The 25511-nt window shown below is 36.5% G+C and overlaps 2 long non-coding RNA genes across 5 annotated transcripts; both read right to left on the reverse strand.

Annotated features, from left to right (window-relative positions):
• Window positions 1-2097: 2097 nt before the first annotated feature.
• On the reverse strand, window positions 2098-5697 carry Gm34493. 2 transcript variants are annotated; one of them, XR_868275.2, is made up of 3 exons: window positions 5566-5697; window positions 4690-4744; window positions 2098-2386 (listed from the first exon to the last, which is right to left on the reverse strand). It is a non-coding gene; the product is annotated as a predicted gene, 34493 (long non-coding RNA). The 2 variants fall into 2 exon arrangements; XR_868276.2 differs by lacking the exon at window positions 2098-2386 and adding an exon at window positions 4162-4289.
• A 2468-nt stretch (window positions 5698-8165) lies between these two features.
• On the reverse strand, window positions 8166-20232 carry Gm43131. Of its 3 annotated transcripts, none has more exons than XR_001784797.1 (5): window positions 19947-20232; window positions 15188-15407; window positions 11766-11896; window positions 10185-10231; window positions 8166-8231 (listed from the first exon to the last, which is right to left on the reverse strand). It is a non-coding gene; the product is annotated as a predicted gene 43131 (long non-coding RNA). The 3 variants fall into 3 exon arrangements; XR_001784798.1 differs by lacking the exon at window positions 19947-20232 and adding an exon at window positions 19397-19428; XR_001784799.1 differs by lacking the exon at window positions 10185-10231.
• Between the last annotated feature and the right edge of the window lie 5279 nt (window positions 20233-25511).

Below are 25511 nucleotides of genomic sequence, written 5' to 3' on the forward strand. Positions count from 1 at the left end.
GTTACAGTTACATACACATAACTTCAAAGGTCTCTGGACCTTATTAGAAAGAGATCAAGTTTGCCTCTCTAGTAGACTTCTCATTTTGAAATTACCATAAAATCTGATGATTATTCCATGGAAACTCTTTGTTTTTCTCATTTATCTCTTCAGTCCATGAGCTAAAGATTCATCTATGTCAGCTCTGTAAGGGGAAAACATAGGAAAAAAATCAATAGATGAAGGAAATGACAATAAATAGGAAACATTATTTATTATTAACAATAATCGTATTAAATTTTATTATACATATATTCTTTGGCGGTATACATTTTAGTAATTTGTAAAAAATCAAAGCATTCAATCAAAATTCACAAAATTTACTTTGAGAAATGTAATTTGGTAACACAATTTATTCATATTGTGCATTAACAAACACTGAAAAACAGCAAAAAGCATAAGATATGCTACAGTGAATAATAAACACATCTGTAAAAGGAGAAGCTGTGGAAAGCATTTATTCAAAAGGCAAAGTTAGTTACTCGTGTTCTTTAACCAAGTATTTCAACTGCTAAGTCCCAGGTTTCACTTGGTAGTAGCTAGCTGAAGGCTTTCCTCATAGATTACATTTGGTAAACTCATGAGGATTTCTAATAACAGCCATCAGAGTGAAGCAGAAACCTACAGACTCTATGCTACTACAAAGTCTGCAAAATAACTACCACAATATCAAAATGCTCAAATCATATGTTTGTTTTGATCTTGCTTTTGTTTATTTTTAAATTTATTGTTTTCCTTATTCACTTTACATCCTACTCACTGCTACCCCCTCCTGGTCACCCCTCCCCTTTTCCTCTGAGTGGGTGGAGCTCCCCTGGGTATGCTCTAATCTGGACACTTCTGCAGGGCTAGGCATCTCCTCTTCCAGTGAGACAAGACAAGGCAGCACAGCTAGGCATCTCCTCTTCCAGTGAGACAAGACAAGGCAGCACAGCTAGAAGAACACGTCTCAAGTACAGCCAATAGCTTTTAGGACAGTCCCTGTTCTAGTTGTTCCAGGCCCAGATGAAGACTACCCTGCACATCTGCTACATATGGGTGGGGAGGTCTAGCAGGCCCAGCCCATGTATGTTCTTTGATTGGTGGTAAAGACTCTTGAAAGCCTGAAGAGTCCAGGTTAGTTGACTCTGTTGGTCTTCCTGTGGAGTTTCTATCCCATTTCTGGCCCCGATCCTTCCTATTCTTCTATAAGAGTCGCCAAGCTCTAATATCTAAACTTTACAAAGAACTCAAATTTGTTTAAACTAAAAAAATGATAGAAGATATACTTTCTCCAAGAAAGTCTTGTATGAACGTCTAAGCAGCCTGTGATGGGCTATAGTCTATTTATATAAAATATGAACCTAAATGAGTCTTTGAGGGTCTGTGGACAATAGCAAGACCTTTGTTGTGAGTTATTTCTTTGTTCTCATTTTGTTTCTTTAAATATTGGCTTGGTTTGGGTGTACTTAGGGAGAGAAAGAGAATACTTGTGCAATAATTAGTTTTAACTGTCAGCTTGAAAGAGTATAAAAACACCTCGAAAGAGATTCTCAATGAGGAATTTCCTCAATAAGTTTGGTCTGTGGATATGACTGTTAGGAATTTTCTTAATTGTTTAATGGTGGTCGGAGCACTTACCTTGTTTAGTGGCTATTCCTGGTTGTCAACTTGACTATATTTGGAATGAACTACAATCCAGAATTGGAAGGCTCACCAGTGACCCTTATCTGGAGGCTTGGAGATCCTTATCTGGATCTTGGTATGGAGATCTTGAGCCATAGTGGCTATGGATTGCAGAAGATCAAATCTCCATGTTTAAGGAACAGAACTTTGATCTGGGCTACACCTTTTCATCTGGGATTAAGGGTGTGGTGGAACACACCTTTAATCTGAGCTACACCTTCTACTGGAGACAATATAAGGACATTGGAAGAAGGGAGTCTTGCTCCTTCACCTGCTTGCTGCATGAGACTGAGTAACTGCTAGATCCTTGGACTTCCATTCACAGCTGTGACTGAACAATTGTTGGGAATTGGGCTGCCGACTGTAAGTCATCAATAAATTCCTTTACTATATAGAGACTATCCTTAAGTTCTGTGACTCTAGAGAACCCTGACTAATACACCTTGAATATAGGGAGCACTCTTGGACTGAATAAACTGGGATTGATTGAAAAGGGAAGTCAGTTAAATACTTGAAGAATGCATCCATTTATTTTCTCTGCTCTAAGGTTGTGGAGCAATACTTTAACTTCCTTGCTATTTTGCCTTTCTTACTGACATGTACTATAATCTAGAATTATCAGCTAAAGAAACATTTCCTCTCATGTATATTGCTTTCTTTGGTAAGAATGTTTTGTCACAACCTGAAAGAAAAGAAGATGACTTTTATGAATTAAAATCAGCTATCCTCTTCCAAGAAGAATTCATCTTATTTTCTAATGATATTTTAAATTAAGGTACATGTTTCAAAAATCAAATTGCTAATGGCTGGTTAAATGAATATATATTCTGCAATTTATTTTGCTTAATCTTTACTGTCTTTATGTATAATTACAATAAAATTAGATGAATATTGATTTTGCTACTATATAATTGTAACATTATATAATTATATAAAAAGTTTCTAACCAGTATCTTCAGAGCTCCTTGGAATTATACCACCAGTCAAAGAAACACATGGTGGAACTTGTGGCTCTAGCTATATTCATAGCAGAGGATGGCCTAGTCAGTCATCAATGGGAGGAGAAGCCCTTGGTCCTGTGAAGGCTCTATGCCCCAGTATAGGGGAATGCCAGGGCCAGGAATGGGAGTGGGTGGGTTGTGGAGCAGGGGGAGAGCGTAGGGGATAGAGGATTTTCAGAGGGGAAACTAGGAAAGGGGATAACATTTGAAATGTAAATAAAGAAGATATCTTATTAAAGAAAAACCTTAAAAAATGTTAAATAAATATAACCTTTTCTTTTCTTAGTTGCTACTTTTAATTTTATAACCAAAATTTCTGTTATCTTTTTCCTCTTTTTTACATTATTTTTATTTTACACTGCTAACTCATTCCTAATTGAATTAAGCGTCTATGTCACATAGAAAAAGAATATCATAGAAAAAATGAGATATTTTATTAAGCTCTTCATGGGATTCCTACGCATGGCACTGACCTAGGTTTACAGACTCCTATATTCACTCTAGTGAAGTAGTATAACTCAAAACAGCAAATTCAATAAGCATAACTTCATCATAAAGAACTTTTCAGGGACATACTGTGTGTGTAATATGTACATATATGAATAAGGAACAATCTTTATCTGCAAGGAACTCACAACATTTAATGTTCTCTTATAAACCACTGTATGTTATCACATTTGCGCATGACTTAAGGAATGTGTGTCACATATCTTCCATCCACATGAGAATCTACACTGTAAGCTGATCTCTCACAATTCTCTGACCAAAGTTGCAGTTGCATATTTTGGATCAAGTGTATCCACAGTCCGTTGAAACATCTTTTTCATAAAAATACAAAACTGTGTCTGATGTGCTTATTTCATAATTGCTTGTCTTATCTCTAAATCTTATGAAATTTGAGAGTAAAGGATAAGAACAACTCTCGTAGGAGTCATGGGCATCACAGTCGCTTACATCAATTTCTAGTTCAGGAATGTGAGCTGCAGGAATACTGTCTGGTACCAAATTTTCAGGGAAATATGAGAAACTTTGTAGGTTCTGATGAACAAAATTAAAATTCAAATGTGTAAACTTATTTCAATGACAGAAATAGTATACTCAAGATGCAATGAAAGTCCAGGGGGCATTTCTCAATCTAACTGATAAGAAATCTGGGCATTATCCAGGGTAATCAGTATAAAATTCACTATTTTAAATAAGTATTTAATTAAAGAATGCATTGATATCTACAAGAATCAAGGTGTGGGAATTCTCAAAACCAAGCTACGTGTATTCTGCTCCACAACTTACTAAATAGTATGCACAATCATCTTCCTAAATCTTTCATTTTTATCTTACACTCAATGTATTTTCTTTGCAGGTATGGCAATGTAGTTTTCATCTAACACTTTAACATTCAAGCTATATTGTTCTCCATTTCAAGTAATTATTACAAGCTACTTTTGTGTATATTAAAGTCTTAGGAAATACCCAGCCCACCACAAGCATGACATCTTACAAACAGCCTTCAGGGTTTCTCTGACAGCCTGTGAGACATGGCACACCTGGCAACAGTGAGTTGTGCCCTGATTTTTGGCAACATAGCTTCAAAAGCCAAGAACATGAGTATTAGGGGGAACTCTTGGTACATTCTAAAAGAATGTCGATTATTGTGTGAGTGAGATCTCTAAGTTTGTTTCCACATTCATAGCATGTGAATTTTTCTTATTTTGTTCCCGTTGTGATCAGATACTTACACACAGGAAGACTCCTGCAAGGAGGTCCTCTATTCATGTGAAAATTCACATCTCAAGGATAGGTCTTTCATTCTAAGGCAGTTTTTTGTTTGTTTGTTTTGTTTTGTTTTGTTATTTTCAAAAAAGTTCTGTGCCCTCCCCTTCAGTCCTGAGCAGGCTAATCAGACCTTAACTGTTTGCCACAGTCCATCTTCCACCAAACTGGGTGGAGTCTTCTGACCTAGATAAAAATCTCCTGCCTTGCCCACCTGCAGAAGCAGACTGCCTGCTGAGCTGCTGAGCTTCTTCTGCCACAGAATCCAGCTGAAACCAAGCAACACAACCTAGCTGAAACAAAGGATGGGTCTTTGGGTTTCCCCTATATAAACGCACAGCTGAAAATTAAACTTTGAGCCTTGATCAGAGAACCTTTGTCTTGGCTTCCTTCTTCTCTTGCCCGCCCATCCTATTTCATTCCCAACCTCCCTTTCAGGTATACCCCTGAACGGCTACGAAATTCTCTTGAAATTTTAAGGCATTTTAATAATGCCAAGCTTAATCTTTATTTCTAGTCATTTAGTCATTATGTTCACGATAAATCTACCTTCCAAGAAGGAATAGTAAACAGTTTCCTATGGATGTAGCATCATGGAAAGTTACAATAGCAACATCATCATATCACTTGGGACCATGGGGCATGCCCTCTTGCACATACATTATTTGGGCAATGCTCTCTGAATGATAAGAAATATTATTTTTATTAATCATTTTATACACTTACATTTCAAACGATATACCCCTTACCGGTTACCCCTTCACAATCCACCCATCCTATCCGTCTTCTCCCCCATCCCCTTTGCCTATACGAGGGAGTTCCTCTACCCACTCACCTACTCCTGCTTCACTGCTCTAGCATTACCCTATGCTGGGGCATCAAGACTCCACAGGACCAAGGACCTTTCTTCCCATTTATTTCAGATAAGGCCTTCGTCTGCTACATATGTATCATGAGGGAGTCATGGCTCCCTCCTGTATACTCTTTGGTTGGCAGTCTAATACCTGGAAGCTCTGGGTGGTCCAATTAGCTAATATTGTTCTTCCTATGAGATTACAATCCCCTTCAGCTCCTAAAGTCGTTCTCCTACCTCTTCCTTGGGGGTCCCTGGGCTCCTTCTGATGGTTGGCTGTATCTGCATCTGAATTGGTCAGGTACTTGTACAACCTCTCAGGGAACAGCCAATACCGAGCTCCTATCAGTAAGCAGTTATTGTCGTCAGTGATATTAACTGAAGTTTAATAGCCAAAACTGTTTAGTAACTTACACAGCTAAAAAAAAAAAAATAAATGTATGGGAGATATAAAAATACATTATACTGATTGTATATATTCAATGTGTAAGTGAATCTGCATGTAAATTCTCAGAGAATAGGTTTGTACTTACATATTTTAGGGTAAAAATTATTCTTAAAGTAAAGTCATCCCCAAGACTATACTCCACATGAATGAGAGGTGATCTTAGTACTCATTTCAAAGAGCATGCATTTCCTTAAGTAATTTTCTTGAGATAAAGAATGTGGGAATTATAAGAGATACCACAGGCAAAGAATGATGCTACTTTAAGAAATACAAAATTTTTTTAGAAGTTCTTCCTACCATACAACATATTAATCTATAATGCTTTGATCTTTACTTGATAACATACACTCATGGCATTATTGAAATTCAGTGTAAACTTTGGTTGTGTCTAGTTTATCCAGCTATCTCATCTTTTATCAATCACTTAGTGGGGGAATAAGGAAAAGCTTCGTTCACATGGTACTTTTACTTGCCATTGTCGTTTGGATTCTCATCACAGGTTTATTTTATTTTATTTTTATTTTTTTTGACAAAGAAGTTGGGACAACATCCATTCACTAGAATGTCATATCAAAAGAATATTTCTGCATGAAACACTAAAGATTAGAACAGGCAATATATATTCCAAGGATACTGATGCAATTCTATAGAAACAGCCTTCCAGAAGCAGAGGCAGGATAGCAAGTTCAAGGTGGTTTTGTTTTGCTGAGTTTCAACCTAGTCTGGGACTCTGTAGCAAAACTTTGTATCAACATGACAAAATAAGTATATAATTCCTTATGAAACATGGATGAGTCTAATGAGCATTGTCTTAGAAGAACTAAGTCAGACAAGGGAATAAACTGGAGGTGTGATTTAGAGATAATTAACCACATTAAATCATTAAATTAGAAAAAAGAATAGAACGCACAAGGGACTGAGGTGTTTGTGGTACAGATTGGAGGCTTTAGTCGAAAGCAAAAAAAAAAAAAAAAAAAGCCACATTTATTTATTAGTTAAATCTAAACATCTTTAAGTGGATTTATAATCAAACAACATAGAATTTAGTAGACATTTGTGAAGAGTAAATGCAGATCAAAAGAGTAAACTCTTTAGCCCATTCTGATGTGACCAGAAATTGGGTATTTGCACCTTTTTGGCACCACACAGCTCACTGAAATCATTAATCAGGTCAAACACTCACACACTCATTTCATGACCCGCTCCAATTTTCACCTAATAGTTGATTTTAATCAGGCAACCAAAGAAAGTATGCCTTGTCAAGGCATCATCATGCAAAGGAAATCAACTCAGTAAATCATTTAAACTTTTAAATCCCTCAAGTTGTGCTCAGAGGCTGCTAAAATTTAAACACAGTATTTTCCCTTCAAAACGTAAATATATGTAGTGAAACCATGAGTTTGGTAATGCTCTTAAATGTAAGTTTTGGTGCCTGTCTTAGGAAAATTCCATCCTTAGATTCTTCTAGCACAAAAGTTTATAGTTTATTATAAGACTAGACTCTTAGTAAGCTCACTGGTCATTTCTTCTAGCTGGGGCATGAAATCTGAAAAATCAAGGCCAGAAGAACCACTTTGTACCGGTCTTTGTTCCATTGAGATACACAAAGTGGTAGCTGCATTAAGGCATTGAATATCAACTTAAGTTGATATTACCAAAACAATTCCATAAAGTCCTGATTTTAAATTGATTAATATTATTGTGAGGTAGAATTCGGGGCACACTATATGGTATGGATTTTGTATGCAGGAACAGACTGATAATAGAACAGGTATTATTGCCTCTATTCTATGCACAGTACTCCCTATGATAATTCTCTGCACTCCTTTTATTGTTCCATCACTGTGAGCAGTAATGTGGGTAACGGTGTCCAACACAATTTCTTCTGCTTAATATTAAAGAATTGTCTTTTTGTGAATAAATGTGCTATGGTAACTAACTTTACAACTGCCACCCCAGGATGAAAAGCAAAGTAATAGTACTCATTTTACCATGAGGTATTATTGAAGTTTTGTTATTGCAATTTCTAACAATAATTATTTAGTGCTGATTATTTTGTTCTCACAATTCTGTATTGTCTGTATATCAAATGAATGATGAATTTCCATAACCATTTCTAAGGTTGTGATTACTAAATTTCTATAATGGGGAATATAATACTCAGATTCTAAGACAGATGGTGAGTAATAATTTATTTTCTGGTAATGTTTAACTGATGTTCAACATTTTAGGGAAAAAAAAAACAAGCAATTTGTGGAAAAAAAAAAAACAAGCACAAAGCTTGGCTGTTTGCTCCTTATATTAGAGCAGTGAGTACCATCTCTTAGGTTCTTGTGCAGTTGCATAGTCATTTAACGTAGGCAATGAGCTGTACATTTTCCTGGGGCAAAGTATCATCCTCTGGATATTCCTCCCCATGACCTTTCTTTTTAAATTGTGCACCAAATATTTTAATCTGAAAACTTAAGAAACACGGCACAATTATTCCTCTTTTTAGCTTGTAGGATTTTCAAACTCAAGACATTGTTTGGTCTTGCCTACTAGGACAGAAATGCATCAGTATGCTGAGAAGTTTCTGTGTGTGCTGTGTCGATCAATATCCATGTAGATTATGAAGACTGTTTTTCACTAAGAGGGAGAATTTATTAGTTGTTTACCTGTACAATGTTTCTAATGTGTAATAAACAATTAATTAGTTAATTAATGAGACAGCCTCATATTTGGTCTTATGCTCGTATATAAAACAACATATTTTACTTCCAAGTATCACAAATATTTTATGTAACCGTGGTTAGCTAGAGCATGGAGAACCATATGCAAGTATTATACTATTTTCAATCATGTTTTGATATAATAAAATTATTCTGTCCTAAAGAGATGGTTCAATGGCTAAGGGCACTTGTTACTACTCATGCAGGGAATCTGGATTGATTTCCCAGCACTCATATGGTTGCTCAAAATCTCCTATGAATAGAGTGCCAGAAGATCAAATGATATCTGTAACCATTGAGGGTACTGTATGTACAGGATGTGTGTACATACATTCAGAAAAAAATAAGTCATACCCATAAAATAATAATAAATCTTAAAGTTTTAAATAGTTTCTTCTTCATTTGAGTATTTTTGGTAAAAATAAATTATTGTTATTGTTTTATCATTTTATAAATTAATGACAAATTACCAATATATAATAAAAGCCATGGATCCTTCGCATTTCTTATTATTGTTTGCAATGAGAACCACCTACTAACAAAGATATGATTTTGCTAGAAAGAAGAAAGTTTGGATCCTACTAAGCATTTGTGAAGATTTAAGGAGGGTACCATATGTGTGTCTTGAAAAAGACTTGCTGTAGTGATTCACAATTTTGGGTATTAAAATCTTTTTACACCCTTATTCTGCAATGATCTTTCAACCTTAAGATGAGGAGATGGAATATATATGTTCCAGTTAGTGTTGAGTATTCCTTAGCCTCTTGTTCTCTCTATGCCTTGACCAGTTGTGGGTCTTTGTGTTGTTTTCTATCTATAAAACACTAAGAAAATTCTTCTTTGATGATAAGTTATTAGGAGTCAGTTTATTATATGCCCACTTGAACAGAATGATGGTAGTAGGCTCTCCATAAGAACTATGAGCTGTCTACTACCGTTCTTTAACAATAATTCAGTGGAAAGTCAGAATTAATTTTAATCTCTTTATACAATGGAAATGCTAATCCAGGCCAGCAAAATGGCTCAATTGGCAAAGGTACTTCCTGCCAAGCATAGCAAAGAGATTTTGTTCTTGGGATCCCACATAGTAGAAGGAGAGAACCTATTCCTCTACTTGTCCTAAAACCTATATGTGTGTTCCATGACACACACTATGTTCAGATACATAGACACCCACAAATACAAAAACATAAAATGAATAAAATATTTTTAAAACTTTGATGTTAAATAATGGGGCTAGAAAAATGGCTTAATAGTTAAGTCTACTTGCTGGTAGACAGAGGACCTAGGTTCTGTTCCTGTTCCCATGTTTAGCCAAAGCTTCAGGGAATGTATTACCTTCTTCTGGCTGCTAGAGCACTCTATACTCATATGCACACTACGCTACACAAACATGCGCACGAATGCGGGCATACACACACACACACACACACATGAACACACACACGCACATGCACACACATGCACACACGCACACACATGCACAAACATGCACACACACATGCACACACACAAACGAATGCACACACATGCACACACACATGCACACACACAAATGAATGCACAGATGTGCACACACACACGAAATTAATTTTAAAAATATTTTGAAATTTTAAAATAACAGTAGACGCTATTTTGAGTTGTGTTTTGTAACTAAACATGATATTTTGAAATAAATCGATATTTTATACACTTACCTAAATGAATTGGTTTAACAGTTTATTCTTGTCATTAGAGCTGATATCTAAGGAAAACAATATCTAATTTAATACTCTGCATTAAGAAAATTAAGTTCAGGCTTAGGATTTCTCAACCAAAGACAGTAGATACCTGCGTTATATTAACACATAGTTTTGAAGACTCATGAACATTATTTTTACTCTATTATTCACTACATCATTCGACCCCATTTTTGGAAAATGTAAAGATAATTTAGGAAGATCATATACTGTGGGTTGAAATAATGGATCACAATAAAGGTATGAGAAAAACTTTGCATTGCCACAATAGTGTACTTCATGCATATTAGACTTGTGGCCTAGCATGGAAATAGCCCTCTTGTGAGAGCTGGTACTTAGCAAGTAATACTTCAAAAGAAACACACTGTTCCTAGTGCTTCTTCCTCCTTTCTTAAGAGCTCTGTGGCCCTGTGGTGTGGCTTTCATTGATATTCTCCTTTACCAAAAAAGGGAAATGAGCAAAAGTTCCAGTAACTTGCTCATATCAATATATAACTCACTGCTGACCCGGGTTACAAGCATGGCTATCTCTCTGCTAGCAAGAATTTAGTTTTTAGCACGTCTGATTCCAGTTTCAATCAAGGCAGAGTTTTATCATATGTGAGGTGACAGAGTAAAGCTGAATACTATCCAATTCAATATAGCATTTCAATGCTTACAGAAAATATCTGAATACATTGCATCTTGAAATTAGTCAAAAAATGTGTTCAAGCATAGGAGGAAATGTAACCTTCTCCAGGAAATATGAAAAGCCTTCAGAGTCCCTTGCTTTTAATGTCTATTAGGACAGTCCATTTATATCAGTCACTTTGTTTTAGCCAAAGAAGAGTTATATATATATCAGCTGCTGCCGTAAGATATAAACAATAGAGAATTGTTGTCACAAGTCAAATTCTGTGGCATTTCACCCTTAATCTTTCCCATGTATGGGACACTTTCTCTTTCTATGAGAATATTAATCTCCTCAAGGTTGGCTACTTCTGCCTTCTCAGCATAGTTAACTTTAATCCTTGGCAAATTTGTCCAAATACTTCTGTTTCACCTTTTAGAAAAGTTCCATCTGGTAGTTGGTTGGGTTTTTGGGTTTTGTGGCATTTGCAATTTTATTGAAACCGTTTACATTTGATGGATTCAAAAATAATTAAAGAGAAATTAAAATTTTATAAGAAATATATGCTTTTAAAATAATTTTAAGATTAAATGGTATATGTAATCTATCTTTCCAGGAAAAAATAAAAACAACTACATAATTGTTGAATAAAATATAAATTTAATTTTGAAATGATCTTGATAGTTCACCACTGCTACAAAGTAGTCTCTGAAACTATACCAAAGAAGAGATTTTTATATACCCATTTGTCCTAAATTTCACAGTATTTTCAAATGGCTTCCCAAAAATAGTATGAGTGGACCAAGCTCCACAGGTCTGTCAATGAAAGAATGACAAGTTAAATGAAAATTATGTAACTACTTCAAATATATATATATATATATATATATATATATATATATATATATATACTCATATTTTTAACATACCTTATTAACTATTTATGGAAAGAAATTCACTATCCAAGCTGAATAGATCAGAGACAATGTATTTCAGAGTTGATGTTTGCTGCCCATTTGTTTCTCTGGTACTTTGTTTCTGAAGTGCTAGATTCTGGCTGCTGTAATGGAATAATGTTGAGTAGGTGATTTAGCAATCAAACAGTTTTTTTCTTCTAAGTAGGTATGTATTCTATTAAAAAACAAGGGTTCTGAAGTAAAAAGGTATCTATTGAAAGCCATATTTCTGATCATAAATATTGCCTTACTGTTTCCTCAGGTGATAAAGGAAGAAAAGATAGAGAAAGAGAAACATTGAAAATAAGGAAAAAAGTGGGGGCCAATATATGAAAGGAAAGAAGAAAGAGAAGAGGGGAAGTGGATGTCAGAGGAGGCAAAGATGGTGAAGAATGGGAATAGGAGGAAACAAAAAAAGAAGGTAAGAAGGTAGGGAGGCAAGAGAATAAAGAAGAAAATGGAGACTAAAGGGTGTATAAAGGAAGAGGCTAGAGGGATTGGAATAGACAGAACAAAAAACCTGGAAGGAAGATGGTAGGGGAAGGAAGGAGAAAAGGAAGAGAATGAAAAGGGCAAAGGGAGAAGGGAGGAGATAAGTATGTGGAGAAAGGGAGAGGGTGAGAGAATAAAGGAAGAGTGGATGGAGAAAAAACTCTAAAGCACAGGAAGGGAAGGAGGGAGAGAGGAAGAGAAACTGAGGCAGAGCCTGACAGAGACAGATAGAGACGAAGACAAACAGAGACAGGAACATAAATAGAGACAGAGACAGAGAGAGGAACATAGACAGAGACAGAGAGAGGAACATAGACAGAGGCAGACAGAGGAACATAGACAGAGACAGAGAGAGGAACATAGACAGAGACAGAGAGAGGAACATAGACAGAGGCAGACAGAGGAACATAGACAGAGACAGAGAGAGGAACATAGACAGAGACAGAAAAAGGAACATAGACAGAGACAGAGAGAGGAACATAGACAGAGGCAGAGACTTCTGTGCACCTTTGTGTAAAAGCAGGAACCTCATTCATCAAGATTACCTTCATTGCCTAATTAACTCCCACTTTTTAAATGTATAATTCATTACACAATGCACATGCATTCTAACTGTTTGATATTATGGTACCTGCATAGGCTTTAAAAGATATTTTATTAATTCCTTGAAAACTTTACATAATATATTGGGACATATGACTGCCCATCATTTAACACCTTTCAACCCTCCTTTTCCTTCCTACCCAACTATGAGATGATTTCTTGGTTTTCGTCTTTCTCCAGTTTTTGATACTTAACTTACCTTGGAATAGAACCCTGTTCTGTTGTGTGGTGAGTCTACCAGGAGTCATAATATCAAAATATTAGCTTTTCCTCCTCAATAGCTAGGAAGCGCTAATAGCTTCTCAGCTAGTGGTGAAATTACATACCAACTTTCCTCAAGTACACTGTAGTTTTTCCTAGCTGGAATTTTTGCATACCTTATGTGTGCTGTCACATAATTGTGAATTCATATGTTTATTTTCCATGTGCTTGGAAAAACAGTTTTCTTGATGTTATCTACAACCTTGGCCTTTCTAAGCTTTCTGGCCCACTTCTAGATAATTTGCTGGGCCTAAATATGACACATAAATGTCTGATTTACAGCTGAGTACTAGACAGCTTGTTTTATTCTTCCTGTTGAAATGCTTGAGGCTCTGTATTGACTACTACCTACTACAACAAATAGAGGCTTTTCTTTAGAGGTCAGAGAGACTCTGATCTACGGGTACAGGAGAAAGTCACTGGGAGTGGTTTTAATACTATATCTATTAAACAAAATAATAGTACTTCATTCTCCACTAGAAACTTTGACTTACCTAGCCACAAGTTTTGTTGTACTTAATATTTCTAAGGTTAGGTTTGATCTCATGGAACAGGCCATTAATCCAAACATTTGTTTGGGTACTCCAGTGAAATGTATGTTACCATTCAAAGTGTGGGCCTAATTTGTCAATCCAGTCATTGTGGCTTTAAGAGCTCACATCTGGGTGAGGTTGAGGCTAACAGTTCTCCTCTAACAGCCTGCATAGCACTGAAGACAGTAGAGTTGAAGCTTGAAGTTGAGTACCAGATTAATGTCTACAGGTTCTATGATTCAAATATGTGATGTTTTAGCTTTAGGGTCCTACTGTCAATTTCCAGAGGGTAGCCACTACTTGGAATATTCTCTAATTTGAGGGAGGGGGATGTCTTTATGAACCTATTTACTAACATTTCACCAAGAGGTGACCCATTCCTGCAACTGGATATTTAATCTGGTAGCAGGGGAAATTACTTTTAATATGGCCTCCCCCATAAAATCTTTGCATGTATAGAAGGATATATTTTATGAAATTCTTATAGTAGCAGAGTTCCATGTGGCTTTTCCAAAAGACCATGTGTGTTAATTATTCCTCCCAATATTCCCTGTTTACCCTGTGATGTGTTTATAAAAAGTTAAGTAGAGAAGGAATATGTTCTATGGGGGTGTAGTCAGGTATGGGGGAAGGGGGTGTCACAGCGGGGCCATGACAAGGCATCCCTTCCCACTGAGCGACCAGTCATATGAAGGTATAGTATAGAATAGAGTTTATTCAGGGTATGGGGAGGGGAATTAAGAGAGTAGTAGAGTCAGAGAAAGGTAGAGAGAGAGTAGAGAAGTAGAAGCCAGTCATGACCACATGGAGGTGAGGCGGGGAGAGGGAAGAGTAAGGGAGCAAGATCCCAAGAGAGCAAGAAAGGAACAAGAGAAGGAGGAGGGTATGAGCACCCCTTTTTATAGTGGGTCAGGCCTACCTGCCTTTGCCAGGTAACTTTGGGGTGGAGTTTAGACAGAATGCTAACACCCTGCCTTCCAGTTCCTATCAAATCTAATGATTACAGTTCTATTATTGCCCTTAACTCTTTATACTACTGTGCTCTGTCTTCTGTCTTTCTGTTCCTCGTAAATATCCCCTGACTAAATTTCTAGACTATCTCGGTATTCCGAGTAGAACTTAGAGACCAACTTTTTTGGGTTTAGACTCCATCTTATAGAACCTAACCCAAGTTTGAACTCAAGCAAACTAATAGGCCAGTGCCTGGCGCCTGGCACCAGTTTCCAGGCACCCCCACCCCCCACCGGCCACACACACACACACACACACAAACACACACACACACACACACACACACACACACACACACACACGACCTGTCTCTCCAGGTTATTCTCTCAACAAATTTGCACCTCCATATTACAAGCCCTCCCTGCCTAACAATCACCAGTCATGAGGAAAACAGAAGTTAAGTTTATGGTTTGGCTTCTAGCGCCAGCCAATTATGATGAAGACCATAGTAGCCCCACCCCCAATTACATGCTTAACCAGACTAGAAACACTCACCCTTCTCTTGATATTTCCTATAAAATCTTGTCCTGAGGAGTGTTTGGGGCTTTTATCCACCGAAACCATCCTGTGTGTCAGCATGACTTAAGCCCGAGTTTGAACTTGTGAATAAAGACTCTTGTGTGATTGTATCAGATCGGATCGGCACCTAATTGGTCTTTCGGAGTTAACAAATGCTTCCTGGTACTACAGAACATGAATCTCTGATGATCCAATGCTAACACCATGAAAGGAGAGAAAATACATGATTTCTGGGCCTGGGTTGCCTTGGTGGAAACAGAATGTAAATATATCACAGTCATCACAAAAAAATTGAAGATTTCTGTCACTTTAGAAATTTCTTCTTGAGTTCTTTCAACTAATTTGCTCCCATATATTCACCTTAAAAAATTAGGAAGTTACTATCTGTGACAAAAAAAATTTCATTTACATTTCCTATGTTGTCATGTAAAGTGATCACATGGTATCAGATACTTGGCTTTGGCTTCGTTTGATTCCTGTTGTATTTGAGATCGGTGCACATTTTGGCTCATGTGTGAAGCAGCTGATTTCTGCTGATGTATTAGTCTTTCTACTTACATATTTGTCTGCATGTTTCTTCTACAATTGAAATATATTACAAATAAAGCAGTTGTAAATGTATGTGAACGTCAGTGATACACATCTACTTTTATTTCATTTTTGAAAATACCAAAATATATTTGGCTTTTAAAAGAAAGGTCAAAAAATATTGCCTAGTCACTATCTCATTTTGTTGCAGAATTCATCTTCATAGATGGTAGTGTGTTTTAACTATTGACATTTTACTGAGTGAGAAATGAAAGCTCTTTATGGATTTAAGTGTAACTCTCTTGACACACACACACAGAAACTTATTTTTTTAAATTTCACAAATTTATAGTAATACTTAGTTCAATTTTATATTTCATTTGTTTAAGACTATAGACTATATTTACTTTTCATGATTAATTACGTAATTGGAGATTCTATCACTAATTATTATTCCCAAGTTGACAATAATATTTAAAATTAATGTTGTGTATCATTCCCTGATACTTAAATTTCCCATTTATATTAATAAAGGCATATCATCCCATTTACCTTATTGTTAACTTTTATGATTATGGATAATTCTATTGAATTATTTCTTTTTATACCATAAGTCCTATGTGACATGTTTATTATTGTTACTTTAAGTTACAGTGAGTCATTTAGTAACATTTGTTTAAGAAATAAGTAACCTTTGTGCAAGCATTTATTTGCCATTATCTTCAGATAACATACTGTCTAAGCTTTCAGTTTTCTGAAAATGACTATTCAAATGCAATTTTGATATATGTTCGTTTTAAATGTATATCTATGTCTATCACTCTCTCTGTCATATATGTATATAATGAGATATATCATCTCATTATAAAATATATTAAAGTCATTATAAACTATATAAAATTTATATATATATATATACAATATATAAAAGTCATATATATGCATATATGTATATATGTATATATATATATATATGAAGACTCTTGTGTGATTGTATCAGATCCTCTCCTGATTGGTCTTTCAGAGTTCACAAATGCTTCCTGGTACTACAGAGCATGAATATCTGATGATCCAATGCTATATAAAATATATATATAAGTAAAAAATATATATATATAAAAGTAAAATATAGAGCCGGGCGTGGTGGCACATGCCTTTAATCACAGCACTTGTGAGGCAGAGGCAGGCGGATTATTGAGTTCGAAGCCAGCCTGGTCTACAAAGTGAGTTCCAGAACAGCCAGGGCTATACAGAGAAACCCTGTCTCGGGGAAGAAAAAAAAAAAAATGTATATATATATATATATATATATATATATATATATGTATATACAAGAGAGAGAGGGAGGGAGGGCGGGAGGGGAGGAGAGAGGGAGAGAGAGAGAGTGTGTGAGAGAGAGAGAGAGGGAGAGAGAGAGATGACATTAGGTTGTGGTTCTATCTGCATTTCAGCTTTACTTTCATAGGCATATTAACTTAAGGTTCTATGAGCCTAGGGTGGCTGTTCCCTCGCCAAAAACCATGCCTGAAAAGAGTAAAGTAGGTAGGAAAGTTCTCCAGATGAATTTTTCCATTTTCATCTGAAGTATAAAAGGCTTTTCCAGAAGCCCTTGCAGCAGATTTCCTCTTAAAATGCAGTCACCAGAACAGAGCTTCACAGTTACTACTGGGTTAGGTCAGACTGGAAAATTTAGGATCTGACTTTCCACCCTTTGCCATATGACAAAATAAACGGTTTTCAGTATGAATTTAGCCTCACACATCAATTATATTTGTCTCAATAGGGAAAGGAAGAAATTATCTCAAAGATATCCATTTCAGACTCATGGAGAATCTAATGGGTCCAAGATGTCAATAGCAGCTTTAATTATCAGATCATGTTTACATTGATACATTGGGAGCCTACAAGCATATCAACTTCAGTTGTCTGTTTCTTTCTACTTAAATTTTAGAGCATATTTTCTCATTTTATTTCATTTATTACCATTTCCCTTACAATTCTAAACTATATTATGCTCCTTTTTTTCTACCATTAAGACTCTGCTTCTTCTGTGTCTCATAGATTCTGTTCACTAGTTTCTCTATATATCTTTCATTTTCCCATGCACAGTTTTACTAAATTATTTTTCAATATTACATATTGTCATCTATAATTTTTCAGACCTCATCCTTAATAAAAATGTCAATGCTTAACAGATCTTTTGGAAAACAACATATCAAATTCAAAACACCTGCTTCTGAAGACTAGGCTTTGAGGTCATTGTCAATTTTTGTTTCAATCAGCTGTAAACAAAACAAAAATATCAAGGTATGAAGTGGGGTTCCTATCTATGGTGGTGTGAATAATAATGGCCCCATAGATTCATACATTTGAACAATGGACCCAGTTAGTGGGACCCTGTGGGAAAGAGTTGTGGCTTTGTTGGAGGACATATGTCACTGGCAGTGAGCTTTGAGTTTCAAAAAAACACATCATGCTCTGTTAGCTTCTCTCTCTCTCTCTCTCTCTCTCTCTCTCTCTCTCTCTCTCTCTCTCTCTCTCTCTCTGCAAGTTAGTGTGTCTTCTGTGGTTTTCTCTGTCTCTACCTGTCTCTGTCTGTCTCTCTGTCTGTGGTCCACTCTTTGTCTCTTTCTGTGTCTCTCTGTCATTCTCTGTCTCCTGTCTCTCTGTCTCTGTCTCTCTCTTTCTCCGTCCTACTTGCAGATAAGATGTAAATTACTAGCTACTTCTGTAATACCATGCCTATGTAGCTAGTGTCATCTCCTCCAATATGATGATCATGGATCCTGCTTCTAAACTCTAAATTCCAATAAACACTTTTTTTTGAAAAGTTGCTTGATCATAATGTCTCTTCACAGAATTAGAAATGTAACTAAGGTACTATGTATAAGGAATTTCTTGTCTGTTTTATTATAAATAATTCTGAAATTTGAAAATTAAAAACAATGTAAAATCTTTACTGGATTAAGGCCTTCTGTCATTTGACAATAACTTTCATTTTTACCGTTCATATAAATATTTATTTTGCCACCCATAGAATATTAGTACAGACATTAAAATGCTTTAGTTCTGGATATTTGTTTGCTTTCTTTTAAATGTGAACTAGTAAGTAACAATATTACTGGTGTATGTACAGCAGACCATTTATTTTTGGTTGAGATGTTTCAACAAATGTCAAGAGACAAGTGTGATATAATAATCTACCAAGACAATAAGAAAATTGAGATCACAGGTTTCAGAGGAGAACACTTTTCTCTCATTCTAACTGCAGACAAACATGACTGAACATTGACTGAACAATGGCCATGGTGTTTTACGGTTTCTAAATCAATTATCAATAAGTCTATGAGGTGTAAAATAGAGGGAGCTGGTGTACAGTTTTTCAGGGAGCAGAGAATGATGCTAAGTAATCAGGACTACTGATTGAAGGAAAGAATTACTTTATAAAAATGAGAAGTGAAGTTCTTAGCATCTTTCTTCCAGAAAAGCTATTTCAAATTTACTTATAGTAGTTGTAGAGTGTTATAAATTAGATATTATAAATGGGAATGTTTATATTACCTGAAAATTTAATATGATATAGAATCACCTTGAAGTAAAGATATTAGACTAATCTGTAATAGGTTATAAGGATTAGGTTAATTAAGATAGACTAACCTGGTTAGTTCATGTTGTTGTTCCACCTATAGGGTTGTAGACCGCTTCAGCTCCTTGGGTACTTTCTCTAGCTCCTCCACTGGGGGCCCTGTGTTCCATCCTATAGATGACTGTGAGCATCTACTTCTGTATTTGCCAGGCACTGGCATAGACTCACACGAGACAGCTATATCAGGGTCCTTTCAGAAAAATCTTGCTGACATATGCAATAGTGTCTGGGTTTGGTGGCTGATTTGTGGGATGTATCCCCAGGTAACTAACCAGTACCCCCCAGAGCTTGTGTCTCTAGCTGCATATGTAGCAGAAGATGGCCTAGTCGGCCATCATTGGGAAGAGAGGACCCTTGGTCTTGCAAACTTTATATGCCGCAGGACAGGGGAACGCCAGGGCCAAGAAGTGGGAGTGGGTGGGTAGCAGCACGGGATGTGGGGAGGGTATGGGGAACTTTCAGGATAGTATTTGAAATGTAAATGAAGGAAATATCTAATAAAAATAGAATAAAATACATTAGAGAAAACAAAAAAGAAACAAAAAAAAAAGATAGACTAACCTCCTCTCACTGTGCGAGAAATGACTTTATCAGATAGGCTCCCACACTGAAAAAAGAGAAGTAAGATAGCAAAACACAATAAATCATTTCGGTGTCACGACTTCCTGACCACAGTTTCATGAGTGGCCAAGTGCCTGAGATTTCTGAGTCCATGACCTCTCTGCCTTGATGATGCACTGCACCTTTGAATTTCTAGCCAAATTAATCCCTTCATTCTTTTTTATTGTATATAGTTTTTATGTCCCTGAAATGATAAAGTAATTGTATATCATATCTCCCCTTCCCTTTCCTCCATAAACTTCATCTTCACACCTACTCTTTTTCAAATTCATGGGCTCTTTTTGTGTTAATTGTTATTGGCCTTAGTGTGGGGTAATGGTGGTATTCTTTAATACATAAATACAGCTTGATCAGTCTCTAGTAACTGATGTTACTTTTTATATGTGTTTTCATGGCATTAAATAACCAGTTGGTGTTGTATTCCCTTGAAAGGCCATTCTCTCACTTTCAACATCCCTTAGATGGCATGAATTCTTTCTCTAGGTTCGAGGCCTCCTGAGTCTTCTCCCTTCGACAGCAGTACATCTGTCGGTTGTCCTTGTTCAGATTATGTATAGGCAGCCATGCTGTTGAGGCTTACTGGTGTAACTTTTCTAATAGTTTAAGGAGGCAAAGTCTGCTAGAATTGCTCTACCCCCTCTTCCACGATGAAATGCCCAAGCTATTGAAAAAAATATGAAAAGATAAAGGAAAAATGTGTTTTGTATCTGAATTTTATGCAATGTAAGATGTACACAACAGAGCACAAGACCTTCAAATTTGACCATTAATTCAAATATGTAATTTATTTTTTAATAATAAAGCCTGCATCTGTGTATAAAGGATTGGCATCACACCTCCTAAAGAAATCATACAAACATACAGAAAACCCATGAAAGATTATACAGTGTCTTGGATAAACATAAGTAATAACCCCAATGAACTCTAATCTCACACTTGTTAAAATAGTCATAACCAAGAAGATGTAAGACTGACATGTGTATGCATACCTCATGTGACAGAAGAAATATTTGCTACCAACTGCTTTCTGATAAGACTACGTAGATATTTCAAAGCAATGCTATGAAATTATTTTTTTCTTAGTTGTTTATAAACCTTACCTCTATATCTTGAAAAACTTGACTTCAAAATAATGAATTCATGTTTTAGATAAATTCTGGTGCAATACACTAGCAAAATGAAATTCACATGTGCTGGTAATAAAATTACAAGAAAATTTAAAACACTAAAAAGGTACTTCAGAAAACAAAATTAAAATTTACATAAAGGCCAGCCCTCCAACGACCAAATAAATACCAAAAAAATTGAAATTGGCATATCCAATTGATGTTTACTCACCATCCCCACTGTGTCATTTTACCCAATTGCCAAGATCTAAACACAAACTCAGAAATGAAATAGTAAATAGATTTTACTCTATATAATGTGGTATTTTCCGTAATAAAACAAGTGTGTCTAAAAGTAGTTGTTGTATCAGTCAACAATAATAAAAAAGAAGATGATAGATAGATAGATAGATAGATAGATAGATAGATAGATAGATAGATGGAAAAATGATAGATAACAAATACATTCGATAGATTTTTTCAAGATTCAAATTTACAGGTTTCTTGATGAAAGGATTTTTTTTTCAAAAATGTTTTCAAAGTATAATTTTAACATTATTTGAATGTATCTACCAGAAGGCTGCTTGGAGATCTGAGTAGCTTGAGAATCTAATGGTCTTAGTGAAAAGGAGTCAATATATTGATGACAAAGAAGTAATTGATTCTCCTTTCCTAATAGGTCCATTAAACTAATATAGCCATCCGGACTAAAATAATTTAATATTCTTTATTCTGGGTAAAACCGCAAGAGGATGCATACATTTTCCATGATTCAATTTATCATCAACATGAAATGGACAATTCTTTCATTTGCATTGATTGTCTTGTGCTTTTCAGTTAAAGTTCAGGAAGAAGAGAGGTAAAGACAAACGAAACAAAAATGATATGTCACTTCTTTGGATGTCTGTCAGTGAGCCATGTGGATTTCCTCTAAAAATTCGAAAGACAATCACTCCATTGAATATTACTCTCACAATAGTTACAAATAATATAAAAAAATTTGGTGTGATTCTAACCAAAATATTTCGAATATTTTTCTTGGCATTTTGTTATTTCAAATGAATTTGCAAATTGCTCTTTCTAACTCTATGAAGAGTTGAGTTGGAATTTTGATGGGGATTGCATTGAATCTGTAGACTGCTTTTAGTAAGATGCCCATTTTTACTGTTAATTACACTGACCCATGAGCTTGGGATGTTTTTCCATCTTCTGGGTTCTTCTTCAATTTCTTTCTTCAGGGATATGAAGTTCTAGTCATACAGATCTTTCACTTGCGAAAGATATTCTTAACAATAAAGGAAATTCTGGGGGAAACACACCATCCCTGACCTTAAGCTGTATTACAGAGTAATAGTAATAAAACTGCATGGTATTGGTACAGAGACAGGCAGGTACAGAATTGGAACAGAACTGATGACCCTGAGATGAACCCACACACCTATGGTCAATTGATCTTTTACAAAGCAGCTAAATCCAGCCAGTGGAAAATAGACAGCATTTTCAACATATGATCCTAGTTCAATTGGCAGTCAGCATGAAGAACAATGCAAATTGATCCATTCTTATCTCCTTGTACAAAGGTCAAGTCCAAGTGGATCAAGTATCTCCACATAAAACCAGATTTGCTGAATCGAATAGAAGAGAAAGTGGGGAAGACCCTGGAATACTTGAGCACAGGAGAAACTTTCTGAATGGAAAAACAATGGTTTATGTTTTAAGATCAACTATCAACAAATGGGACCTCATAGAATTAAAAAGCTTCTGGAAGAAAAGGACACTGTCAAAAGGACAAAATGGGAATCCACAGATTGCGAAAAGATCGTTTAAACCTCTACATCTGATAGAGGTCTCATATCTAAAATATACAAAGAACTAAAGAAGTTAGACTCTAGAGAACTAAATAACCCTATTAAAATGTAGAATACAGAGCCAGAGAATTGTCAACGGATGAATCACAAATGGCTGAAAAACACTTAAATAAATGTTCAACACTCTTAGTTATTAGGAAAATACAAATGAAAACAACCTTGAGATTCCACCTCAAACAAGTCATATTGGCTAAGATCAAATATGAAGGTGACAGCAGATGTTGAACAGGCCCTGGAGAAAGAGAAACACTCCTCCACTGCTGGTAGGACAGCAAGCTGGTAAAACCACTTTGGAAATCAATCTGGTGGTTCCTGAGAAAGTTGGAAATAGTTTTACCTAAAGACCCAGCAATACTGCTCCTAAGCATATACCCAAAAAATATTCCAACATATAACAAGGACTCCTGCTCCAGTATATTTGTAGCAGTCTTATGTAAAATAGCCAGAAGCTGGAAACAACCCAGATTTCCCTCAACAGAAGAATGGATACAGAAAGTGTGGTACATTCACAGAATGGAGTACTAGTCAGCTATTAAAAACAACGACTTCATACAATTCGAAGGCAATGGGAAGGAAACTAGAAAATATCATCCTGAGTGAGGTAAACCAGACACAAAAGAACACACATGTATGTATTCACTGATAAGTGGATATTAACCCAAAAATCACAATGCTCATGATACAACCCACAGAACATATGGTGCTTAGAAGGAAGACCAGAGTATGGATGCTTCAGTCCTTCATTAAGGGGAGAACAGATGATCATATGAGATGGAGGTAGAATGGGACATAGGAGAGACAGAGGAAGGGAAGGAAATAACGGGGTGGGGGCAAGTATAAGCTACTGAAAGGGAGGGGAGACAGGTACAAAGGTCCAAGAAAAAAAAAGTATGAAAAAAAAGGGTCAGGAAATTGAACAAAAATATGTAGGGGTTGGGGGGTGAGGAACAGAGGATAGCCTCTTGTGGGTCTCAGACATCAGGGAATCGTGAGGCTCCCAAGACACAAAGGGGATGACTTTAGCAGAAATGCACAGCGAAGGGGAAGATAAAACCTGTAGAGACCAACTCCAGAGGTTAGCTGTGCGTCTGCCTACCCCCACCCCGATATTGCCCTCTGTCAAGGGTTGGTTACACCCACCCATCTCAAAGTTTTTAACCCAGAAATGTTCCTGAGCAAAGGAAGAACAGGGACAAGAAATGAGGCAGAGACTGAAGGAAGGGCCATCCAGGGAATGCCCTACCTGGGGATCCATCCTGTCTGCAGAAACCAAACCAGACACTGTTCCTGTGGTCAAGAGGTGCTTGCAGACAGGAACCTGGAGTGGCAGTTCTTTGGGAGGTCTGGCCAGCAACTGACAGTTGGAACCAACCATTAGACTGAGCTAACAGAACTCCTTGGGGGAGCTTGGGGAAAAACTGGAAGTGCAGAGGGGGATTGCAACTCTATTGGAAGAACAACAACTGCTGACAGGACCACCCAGTGTTCCCGGAGACTAGACTACAAACCCAGGAGTGTATAAGGAGGGATCTATAGCTCCAGGTACATTGTAACAGAGGATGGCCTTGCTGAAAGCAGTGGGAGGTGAGGCCCTTGGTTGTGGAGAGTTTTGATGCCCTAGTATAGAGGGCAGTAGGGAAGGAAAGGGTGAGTGGGTTGAAGCAGCACCCTCATCCAGGTGAAGGGGAGGAGGAGAGGGAAGATATGGCTTGAGGGATTGGTGGAGGGGTAACCAGGAAGTGGTATATCATGTGAGATGTAATCGAATGGAATAACTAATAAATACATTTAAAAAACACACACACACATACATATGCAACGCATTTCATTTTACAAATGAAGACTCAGGAGCCAGCTCAAAGAGTCAGGAAAGCACCCAGCTGACCTTCCTGCCCTGCTGACCTCTAAGAAGGAACGCATTTTTTATCTCTCTCCACACTATCTTAAATATCCTTGAACTTAAAGACCTTCCATTGTTTTAGTTGTTTTCATTCCCTCTCAACTGGTTAATTCTTCTACCTCTTGACCTGGAGTTGACTTTATTTTGTCTTACAATAAAGGTCTGTGCTACACCTGAGCCAGACAAGAAAGTACAGCAAACAGAAAGCTCTTGAGTTAAAAGTCTGTGGTAGGGATGAGCTACACTATAAAAAGGGTTTTTGTTTGTTTGGGGGTTTTTTGTTTGTTTGTTTGTTTTTGTTTTTGTTTTCAGAAAATAGTACAATCTTGGGGTTTAAAATGCAATCAAATATCCTGCAACAGAAGTCAGTGAAGTTCCCTCCTTTATAGAATAGAAATCAAGCCCTCTGACAAGTGTTCTGGTATTGAAACACATGAACATGTGCAGGGAGTCAAAGGCTGTAGACCATGACATCAGCAATCTCTTCTTGGAAACTCTATTGTCTCCTGGAGAGTTCTTGGCATCTCCTGTGATGTCACCAGTGTTGTAACAACAAGCTCATATAGGATTCTCACTCAGTGTCTAGCCACTAGGTTGGTGAACATGTTTGCTCGACTCTGCAATCTTTTTG

The sequence above is a fragment of the Mus musculus genome, chromosome 5 (assembly GCF_000001635.26).
Source record: "Mus musculus strain C57BL/6J chromosome 5, GRCm38.p6 C57BL/6J".
In the NCBI taxonomy this organism is placed as follows: Eukaryota; Metazoa; Chordata; class Mammalia; order Rodentia; family Muridae; genus Mus; species Mus musculus.